Source organism: Balaenoptera ricei, chromosome 5 (assembly GCF_028023285.1).
Source record: "Balaenoptera ricei isolate mBalRic1 chromosome 5, mBalRic1.hap2, whole genome shotgun sequence".
NCBI lineage: Eukaryota > Metazoa > Chordata > Mammalia > Artiodactyla > Balaenopteridae > Balaenoptera > Balaenoptera ricei.
The window spans coordinates 47,444,845-47,455,494 of NC_082643.1; the positions used below are offsets into that span (position 1 = coordinate 47,444,845).

At 39.0% G+C, this 10,650-nt stretch overlaps 1 non-coding gene across 1 annotated transcript; it reads left to right on the forward strand.

Annotated features, from left to right (window-relative positions):
• Window positions 1–10,311: 10,311 nt before the first annotated feature.
• LOC132366840 (U6 spliceosomal RNA) lies at window positions 10,312–10,418 on the forward strand. Its single transcript, XR_009503562.1, has one exon. It is a non-coding gene; the product is annotated as a U6 spliceosomal RNA (small nuclear RNA).
• The last annotated feature ends 232 nt before the right edge of the window (window positions 10,419–10,650 follow it).

A 10,650-nucleotide genomic window follows, 5' to 3' on the forward strand; every position in this document is an offset into this window, starting at 1 on the left:
GTAAGTCAGCATCTCTCCTGACTTCTCCTTCAGTGGTCATCTTAGGGGTTCTATACACGGTGTCCAAGAATTCAACTCAGTTCTGACACTATCTACCCAGAGATAGCACCAGATATCCTGATAGTATCAGGTTAAGGGTTCAGTCCTACAAGACTCTCCCCTGCCGCCTACATACTTCAGTTTCAAGCCCAGACTGCTGTCTGTGTTTCTGATCAACCAGCTACAGATTGGAGGTTCCAACGACCCCTTCCGTGAACTTCAGATGCCAATCAAAAGTCCAGGTTGATACCTGTACTTCAAACTGACTGGCAGTAAATCAGAGGTTCCTTCGATCCATCCTCCAGTTTGATTAATTTCCTAGAGCAGCTCATAGAACTCAGAGAAACATTTTACTTACTAGATTACCAGTTAATTATAAAAGGATAGAACTCAAGAACAGCCAGATGAAAGACATGCATATGGCAAGGTATGTGGGAAGGGGCAGTGCAGAACTTCTATGCCCAAGGCAAGTCACTTTCCCCAAATCCCCACGTGTTCACCAACTCAGCTCTCTGAACCCAGTCTTTCTGAGTTTTTATGGAGGCTTTATTACATAGGCATTAAATAAATGGTCATTGGCAACTGATTCAACCTCCTGTTCCTCTCCTCTTTCCAGAGGTGTGGGGTGAGACTGAAAGTTTCAACCCTCTAAGCACAGGGTAGGTTCGTATGGCAACCAACACCAATCCCTAGGTGGAGTCTGACATCGCCTCATTAACATAACAAAAGACATCTTTATTACTCTCAACCCTTAGGAAATTCCGAAGGTTTGGGGAGCTTAGGGTCATCAGGAACCATGGAAGAAGACCAAATATATATGAGAAATATATTTTGGTCATCTGAATGACCAAATATATATTTCTTAAAAATCACAATATCACAAGCTTTTAAAAGAAAAAAGAAGCAGTGTATAAAATAAAATATTGTATAGCAGATAAATTATGTAATGAGCACTTGAATCAGAAATGGGTGTATCACTTTCAGAAGGCTTCATTTTTTTTACTTCTAAAATAAAATTTTCCTATTTACATACAATATTTTTTGATTTGTAAAAATTCCATTTGACAGAATTTTTCAGGAATATATTACTTGCCCTCTGTATTAGTCTGTTCAGGAAAATACTGATATTTCAAACGGAGAGATACAAGTAACTGGATACAAAAGTGACAGAATGGCTGGGGGACCCAAAGGAAAGAAGTGAAGTAACCCAGATATTAGTAAGTATACAAAGCTGCTACTACTCCTAGAATGGAGGCAGGAAAATCACCCAGATCCATGGTCACTGTGTAGCTGAGGCTGCTGTAACTGCTGCCACTGGAACCAGCTGAAGGAAACCGGGAGCTCATATCGCGACTGACACTGCAAGATCCCAAAGCCTGTAGCTATAGCGGCTGTGTTCTAAGAGCATTTGAAGCACCTCCTGTTTCTACCACCTCTACAAAGAAATCTGGGGGCTTCCCTGGTGGTGCAGTGGTTGAGAGTCTGCCTGCCAATGCAGGGGACACGGGTTCGAGCCCTGGTCTGGGAAGATCCCACATGCCGCGGAGCAACTGGGCCCGTGAGCCACAACTACTGAGCCTGCGCGTCTGGAGCCTGTGCTCCGCAACAAGAGAGGCCACGATAGTGAGAGGCCCGCGCACCGCGATGAAGAGTGGCCCCCGCTTGCCGCAACTAGAGAAAGCCCTCGCAGAGAAACGAAGACCCAACACAGCCATAAATAAATAAATAAAATTAAAAAAAAAAAAAAAGAAATCTGAACAGAAATGTGGAGTCCATACTCCTGCGGAGGAGCTTGTACCTCCGCTGTTGTTTCCACCACTGCCCAAGGCACAGCCTACAAGAGAAAAGCACAAGAAATATATCTTGTGTCCTTTCAGTTTATATCTTTCCACCACCTCCCATTGTAGGAATAGGAAGCCAGCTAGCAAGATGGTGGGGGTGGATGGGAAATGTAGTTTCCAGGCTTCTAGCCCCCCATGACACAGAACAGAGCACAGAACAATGGGAATGGATAAAGAAAAAAAAACAGATAAATGATGTCACAACCCTATATATTGTATAACTGGTAAATATTTTTTTCTTCTTCAAGCACTTTAAAGGTATAAAAGTTAAAATAATAATTATACTTGCAATATTATTTATGTATCACTTAGATAATTATTTAATTCTTGTGCTTATTTAATTCCTGTTACCTAAGGGAGATCAGATACCAGTATGTGTTGTCTGTCTCAGCCCATTCTCATTCCAGGGGCAGCTACTACAGTTGCAGGCTCTGCTCTGACCACCTGCAATACCGATGCTATCTGGAGTTAGACCACCAATCTGGGGTTTCCAGGGCTACCCTCACTTCTGAACAACTGACTACAAACTTGGGGTTCCTAATACCCCTCAGTTTTAATAACTGTCCAGAACAACTCACAGAACTCAGGAAAGCATTATGAGAACAGTTTTATTAGAGAAAAAAAAAAAAGAAAGAAAGATGTAAATCAGAACCAAACAAAAGAAGAGGTGCATAGGGTGAAGTCTGAGAGGGTTCCAGACCTGAAGCTTCCAGTGTCATCTCCAAGTGAAGTCAGAATGCATCACTCTCCCAGCACATCAGTGCATAGCAACATGCAGAGAATATTCCCAACAAGACGGTTCCTTCCATCTTTGATGTCCAGAGTTTTACGGGGATTTCATTACGTAAGCATGATTGATTGAATCAGTGGCTACGTGACTGAACTCCAGCCTCTCTTCCCTCCCTGGAAGTCCAGTTGATAGCGCATGGCTCAAAACCCCAACTCTCTAATGACATGGTTGGTATTTCTGGTATGGTCAGCTTCATGATCACAAACGATTTAGGGGCCCACCATGAATAGCAAAAATACCCTTATTACTCCAGAAATTCCAGAAATTTATAGAATACTTCTCAGCAACCAGGGAGAAAGGCCAGCCAATTGTTTATAATACAGGACTAGTTTTTTAGCCAATCCTTAACAAAATGGCAGACTCTTAGAATCTTCTTTCATGTCAGTAAATGAGATCTGAAGTATTCCTGCAACAGAGCCAAGTTGGCCTCCTCACTCAGGGTTATTAGAAAAAGCCTCTGCGCTTCTGTGACTGCCAGTTTCAACATGGACACATTCCATATGCATCTAGGAACAAAACTGCCTTTAACCCCTATAATTAAACTCTGCTCAAAGCTTCTGTTTGTCTTGCCTTTGCCCATCCAGGTAGATCCCTTGGGCAATGACTGCCACATGAATTTAGACTGAGTATCTTGATCCCCTTTGAACAATATAATTTTGGGCTGTGGTTACTTTCTACTCTCACTGCCAGTTCACCATTTAGGACCCAACAGAATGTATGCAGGTTATGACAGAACAAAGAATTAGATTTCAGACAGAAAGCTTATCATTAATATAAGCTTGCCAGGTGTTTTTGAGAGAAGGAATTAACAGAAATTATTCCCTAATGGTATTGTATTGTAAAGAATCTTTCAAAATATGTTAAAAAGTAGAGTCAGATCTGATGATTTTCTTTGGCTGTTACTTCATTAATTCCTAAGAAAATTACTAAGCTTTATAAAATGCACAAATGATTGCTTCATTTGTTTTAGAAATCTTTTCAACTTTATGATCTGGCTGATTATAAGATTATTAAACTGGCTTAATATTACCTACTATTGGCATGCTATTTTAGAAAATATAATAAGAATGCCGAATGTGGAATTGAAAAATAGGTTATCACTTCCCATCATCTTTGGCAGAATAATGATAACTTGGATTATTTCAGTGAAATTTCAACAGAGGGGCCTATAGTAAATTAAATTATTGATCAAAATTGTTTAGTTCCCTCCAGTAATAACATACATCTATACTTTGCCAAGGCCTTGGGGTAGACAACGTGTATTTCCCTAACCCTCAGCTATGTGACTGGCTTTGGTCAAAAAGATGTGAGCAGATGTGACATAAGCAGAGTAGGGAGATGTGCTTGTGTCTGGCCATGGCTTCTGCAGTTACCATGAGAGGAACTTCCCCTGGATAGCTAAAGCAGTAGCAGCCTGGACCCCAGAATCATCACACATGGAGGAGACCTGAGTCTAACCCACAGCAGTGACTAGAGAAGACTTGGACCCAACCCCCAGCTTGGAGCCAAGACCACCTGAGCCCAGCTTGGTCAGCCAAGCCCTAGCTGACCTACAAATACACAAAAGAGAAAAAAGGATATTTTAAGCCACTGAATTTTGTGGGGTGATTTGCTAAGTGGTATTATTGTGGCAATATTGACTACTGCAGAAATTTGTACCTGGAAGTGGGGTGCTGCCATAACAAATACTTGAAATATGTGACATCCTTTTGGGGATAAAGTGGCAGAGAGCAAAGAAACTTTGACAAGAGTCTGGAAAAATGTTATCTGGTGTCAAAACATTTGGTAAAACTGTCACCTCTGACAACTCCAAAGAAAGAAAAGAGGTATCTATTGAACTGCCAGCATTGGAGAAGATTTCCAGCCTGAAAGTTGAAAATATGCTGATTGTAACCAGATGCATTTGATAAGGTCCTACAATATTGAGATGAGCTCAGAAAAGAACTCACTGGTGAGCAGGAATAAATGATTGTTGTTTTAAGTCACTGGGTTTTGGGGTGCTTTGTTACACAGCATTATTGTGACACTAGTTGACAGATATAGGACCTAAAATTTACATTAGTTTTAATCCAACATCCCTATGGTCTTCTTTCCTTATATAAATTTTGGCTAATCTCTATGCTGGATGTTATGAGGAATACAAAAAAGAATTATTTAGCTTACAGAATTTTTAGTATTCACGGGTAAACTTTATTTTCAGATGAAGTAATTTAAAATATTGTATTTAATCAAAAGATGGTTAATAATTTTTAAATATCAATGATTTTATAAATACAAATATATATTACATATATATTTTTAAAATAGGCTCAAACATCCTTACTACAAGACATATTTTAAATAATGAAGAGTTGATGAAAACTCTGAATAATTCAGTGATTAAATTATATTATACTTACTAGTTTTGCATTTCTGTAAGAGAATAACAAATATTCTTCTGTTTATTTTAATTTCTGGTGAATGCACCTCTGACCAAATTAAGACATCCTGCAGTTGAACTAAACCAATATGGCCAGAGGGATTAATTTGGTTTAAATCACTACTGGAGTCTTAATTCTAAAAAGAGACCTCAAATTCTAGCACGGTACAAGCCAACAAGGTTGCAGTGCCAGGGTTAATGTTTATGTCTGTGACCTGGCTCAGTATATTATCCTGAAATGAAGACCAACTAAAAGCAGTCCAAACACGAGATGGGCTGCCAGAGTAGATTTCCAGCATTATAGCAACTTGTATATATTTATTCACCTAGGTTGTCTGATTGAGAAAGAGTATCTATATCCATAAAGGGCAAATCCCTGGCATGCAATGATACCAAAAAGCTGTAATATAATGAGAATATGAACATGATTATTATGTGGCCAAGAAGTTCATCATCTGACAGAAACAACAACAAAGTCCACACCTTGTATTTGCTTAGGAAAATTTTGTGCACTATCTCAATCTGTTTTTTACCCTCCCTTCCTCTGGTAGCCCATCCATCCAGAAAGAAAAATAAAAGTGCAACATGGACACAAACCAGAATAGAAAAGAAAAACCCTCACTGTTACAGGAATCCACATAGCAACTTCAAATCACAACTGTGTCAAACATTCCAAGTTTAAATATTTTAAAATATTTGCTCAGTGTATACATTCAAACATATCCCAAAAAATCATCCAGTAAAAATGATTTCTTATCCCTCAGTGAGCTTTCCAGTCTGAGTCATGAACCTCATAAGAGGGACACTTTACCACACGCCATAGATTTCTTTCTTTCTTTCTTTTGTAACTGGGAAAAATTAGTCTGTTTCCATTGCTTAACTTGCAGTTTTATTCCCTACGCCAAACCAGACCTTTGGCTGTCCTTTCCTTAAAAATATAAGCTTTCCTAGTATTAAGGACTTTTTGAAAATTATTCCACAAAAAGAGGTTTATTATTTTTTCTCAGCTTTTGTTTTGTTTGATGAAAAATGAAATATAAAGAAACATACTGTTTTTAAAGCCTCACTTTAATTTGTTGGGTGATGATGGAGCTAAAATATGTGCTGTCAATATGGAGTATGAAAAGTCAGGAGACATTTCCATATCAAAGAGACTAGATGTTAGCAAGAGTAAACTGAATGGAATCTTGGAGCAAGATTTGATTCTGTAGGATCCTGTTTGTGATTTTTAAAAATCCCTTGTTAATACCTTCCAGATCAATGGAAATATTAAAGCCGAGGTAATTTGCATCCATCAAATGTGATGAGACCCACTGGCATCAGGGCTATGGAATTTTGGGCTTCACTTGCCCTGGGAGTTCAAAGGCTATAGCAATAAGCTATTAGCATATTTCCCACAGACAGGGCAGTGCAAGGACTGACTATTTAACCAGTGCCAAGACATCACATTGCACCTCCTCCACTTGAGAACTGAACCTGTCAGCTCCTAAATTGTGTGCATTTTCAAGCAGTTAGCACAGTTTACTGTCTGAAAACCATCACATCACCCCCATTCTTTTTTTTTATTTTTATATTTTTTAACATCTTTATTGGAGTATAATTGCTTTGCAATGGTGTGTTAGTTTCTGCTTTATAACAAAGTGAATCAGTTATACATATACATATGTTCCCATATCTCTTCCCCCTTGCGTCTCCCTCCCTCCCACCCCTCTAGGTGGTCACAAAGCACCAAGCTGATCTCCCTGTGCTATGCGGCTGCTTCCCACTAGCTATCTATTTTACATTTGGTAGTGTATATATGTCCATGCCACTCGCACCCCCATTCTTAAAGCAAATTGCTTTATCAATGTTAAGTTAAAGGATAATGTTATACTTCCAACCATATTTGGCAGACAGGAATCATCTGTTCTGTGTATGTTTTATCATTGACCCAAGAGGGAGGAGTGGGGACCACTGCTCACTTTTTTTCAACCATCAAGAGTGGATTTTTTTTTTTTTTAAAGTAAATGAATCCAAAAAGCTTTCACTCGATTATTAGGAGAATCTGATGTCATCCCAAGAGAAACTGGTCAGGTTTCTATGGTATTTCACATCTGCAAGACACAGCAGTATTTCCATCAGCTATTGATGCTGCTACTAAAATTAGGACCAGGAACTCCACAGCTTAAGCAACTTAAGCAGGTTTGGAAACAACATTTGTTCATGCTCTCTTTATAACGTAATGGTTTTGGTAAGTATAGTATGTGGAAGGAGCTCACTGTGGGATATGTTTCTACATAGTTAGCCGTAGCCAAGTTCAAGGGGTATGATGCCTGTTTGAGATTTCTCAAATTCCACTTCACTGGGTTGGAATGCCCTGCCCCAGTTTGGCTCAGAGATGATATTTCCTCTGGACTGGAGTTATAAAGAAAGCAATTTAAAATGCATAAACACAGTGCCTGAGCCATGCCATAGATCCACCACCCAGCAGGGCTTTCACGCGAAGCACTGCCTCACTTCCTAACTGCTCAACTGAGGGTCTCATTCCCTTCCCAACTATTAATATTCATGTGAATTTGTACCAAAGGGTTCAGGCAGAATGAAAAGCAACATATTGGAACATCACAGAATACCTTGAAATTTCTAAGCCCCAACTTTCCCCGGAATATGCTTTACGAAATGAAGAATCAGGGATGTTTATTTTACCTTAATTTTTGGTATAGTGAAAAAAAAAAAATAGAATTGGGTGTCAGGAAGCCTGAGTTTTAGCCTTGGCTCAGACACCAAATAATTAGATAATTCAACCAATTTTTATATTTATGAACGTTCACTATATGCTTGTCACAGTGGTAATTGCCAGAATATAGAGGAAATTCACAGTCTTTGCTCTTACAAAGTCCATAGTCTAGTGGTAGGAACTAAATATATACTTCGTTTTGGCAAGTAAGAACTTTACCAGTCTACAGATGCTATCAGTAAAGTGGAACGGTTAAGGTAGCTGATTTTTTTAAGCTCTGACTTTATGATTTGGTGTTAAAAATATATCTCACAACTCAAATATTTTCAAAACCTACAAGGTACCAAGCACTGTGCTTTGTACTTTGCTTTCATGTTGCCCCTTAATTTCCACAGGAACTCAATGAGTCTTGCTAGCTACTACTGTAGAGATGTTATGGAACTGGCCCAAGGTCACACAGCTGGTTAGTGGCAGACCCAGAACTGGAACTGTCTCCAAAGGCCATCATGCTCTTACAGCTGATATAAAAACCACCTCAAAATAAGAGGAAACTAAAACTGTCCATCAGGGCTGTGATGAAGATGGAATTCTAGCCTGCAAGATAAAAAGTCATGACACATTTTCATGGTGGAACGGATGTGCTGAGGGGAAGATTGAGCAGAATCATTTCTAGATCACATCTGTTTGGAGATTAAGTACAGATTTGTACTATTATATTTCATAATTTATATTTTTCTTGTTAAATAATAATCAAGAGAAGAACGTGAGCTGGAATGTGGTGGTTGGGAATCATAAAACACTGCATACATTTACTGTTGGCTGGCTGGAGTAGAAACCATTTAATGACCCACAGAGGCAGCAGCGTGGTGTCCTGGAAAGAGCCTGGCCCTGGGAACCCAGCTCTTGCCAGTGACTCTGCATTGCACCGGGAACTCATTTCCTTTAACTGGGATTCAGGGCTCATATCTGTAAAATGAGGACAATGGATCCGGTTCAGCTTTTAGCTTTTGTGACGGTTTCCAAAGGAATTAAACTCCATGATATTGATGGTCTGACTTCAGAAGTAGAAAGCCCAATGTCCGCTAAACACATATATTGATTGGCCTTTGGCCTTTGTTTCCTGTTAGAAACACTTTTTCCTTTCTCTAACTCTCACCTAAACACACACACACATACATACACCTACCCCTCCTCCTCATCTTCCTCCTCCTCCTCCTCCTTCCTCTTCTTTATCTCCATTCCCGCCCCCCGGCCCCGCCTTTCTCTGTCTCTTTCCTACCTGACTAATCCCTAGTCATTTTTTTCAGGTCTTAACTTGGAAATCACTGTGTTTGGGAAGCTTTCACTGTCTCCCAAAGTCTTGGTTATGTGTCCACTTACCAACATCTATAAAAGTACTATGTACTTCCTCCGTCACTGAGTTTCTGTGAGGGTTAGAGTATGTAAGATGTATAAGTGCTTGGAACCATGCTTGGTACATAAGAGTACTCAATAGCTAACATTGCCATCACCACCGTCATAATGATTATTGAACTTATGACACCCTGTTTCTTATTAGTCTCTTTGATCCTCTGTGTCCTCTACTAAGTGTTAGCTTTGAGAGGGCTGGGACCATAACAGTCTGACTTGTTTCAGCAGCAGAAGCTTAGCACTGTGAATGACAAGAGTAGGTAAATGCATCCTGATTACTTAATGTTAAATTAGACAAAGCAATTTACATAAGGAGACTTTCATTTATGCAACAAGCAAGTTGAGACTTTGAGCATATTCTCGTGGAATAGACTGAAGCATGTGATTTAAAGTAACATGACGTTATGAGGGCTGTAGTAAAGTTTTAAATTAAGTTTTATGGACACATAGAAAAAGAAATAATTGACCTCTTCCGGGGGATGATGTATTCTAGAGTTGAGCTTTGAAGAACCAGGGTGATTTAACATAGGACGTGTGAGGGCGGGATTATTCCATACCGGAAAAAATGGTATAAATAAAAACATAAGGTGGGAAACTGCATAATGGATTTGTACCACTGACTTCTTAGATCCTTAGGACAGTGCAAGGACAGACTTTTAAATGCCTTAAGTGTTATGCTGTTATACGGTGATACGAGGCTTTCAAAAAGCTTTCCCTCATCTCTTAGTCATTGCTCAACCCCCTGCGGTCTGTAAACATTCACCTAAACTACTACATTGGGATATATTTTGACTTTCCCTTTAACATTTCCTCTTCTCCACCCTCTGCCCCCATCCAATCAATGACCAATCCTATTAATTCTACTTCTGGAACACCTCTCAAATTCAGATCATCATCTCCATTCTTTCTGCCACTAACTAAATTCAGGTCATTAAAACATTGTCTACCTGATCCCCTACGCACAACATACCCTTCACACTGTGGCCAGTTACTTTTGAAACATTGAACATTGATCTGATCCATTAAGCTTCTACTCTAAACTTTAAATTTAATCTGCCAGAACCAGATTTAATCTACTTTTAAAATAACATTTTGTGTGTTCATTTCAAGAGCACATATGCTAAAATTGGAATGATACAGAGAAGATTAGCATGGCCCCTGTGCAAGGATGATGTAAATTTGTGAAACATTAAAAGAATAGTAATAACATTTCGTGAGAAGAAAGTATTTTAGCAATGCTCCACATACTAAAAGAGTCTGCATTTTCCTTTAATACTACTCTAATTATTAGGAGCTTAATCAATGAGGTCATAATCAGTGGCTAAATTATCACAGATCTGGTGAATAAAATCAACCTTCTATGAAAAACATGTTAAAGGTTTACATGAACAATATATAACAAATATCCTCACAAATATAGTTTACTATTAAAAAG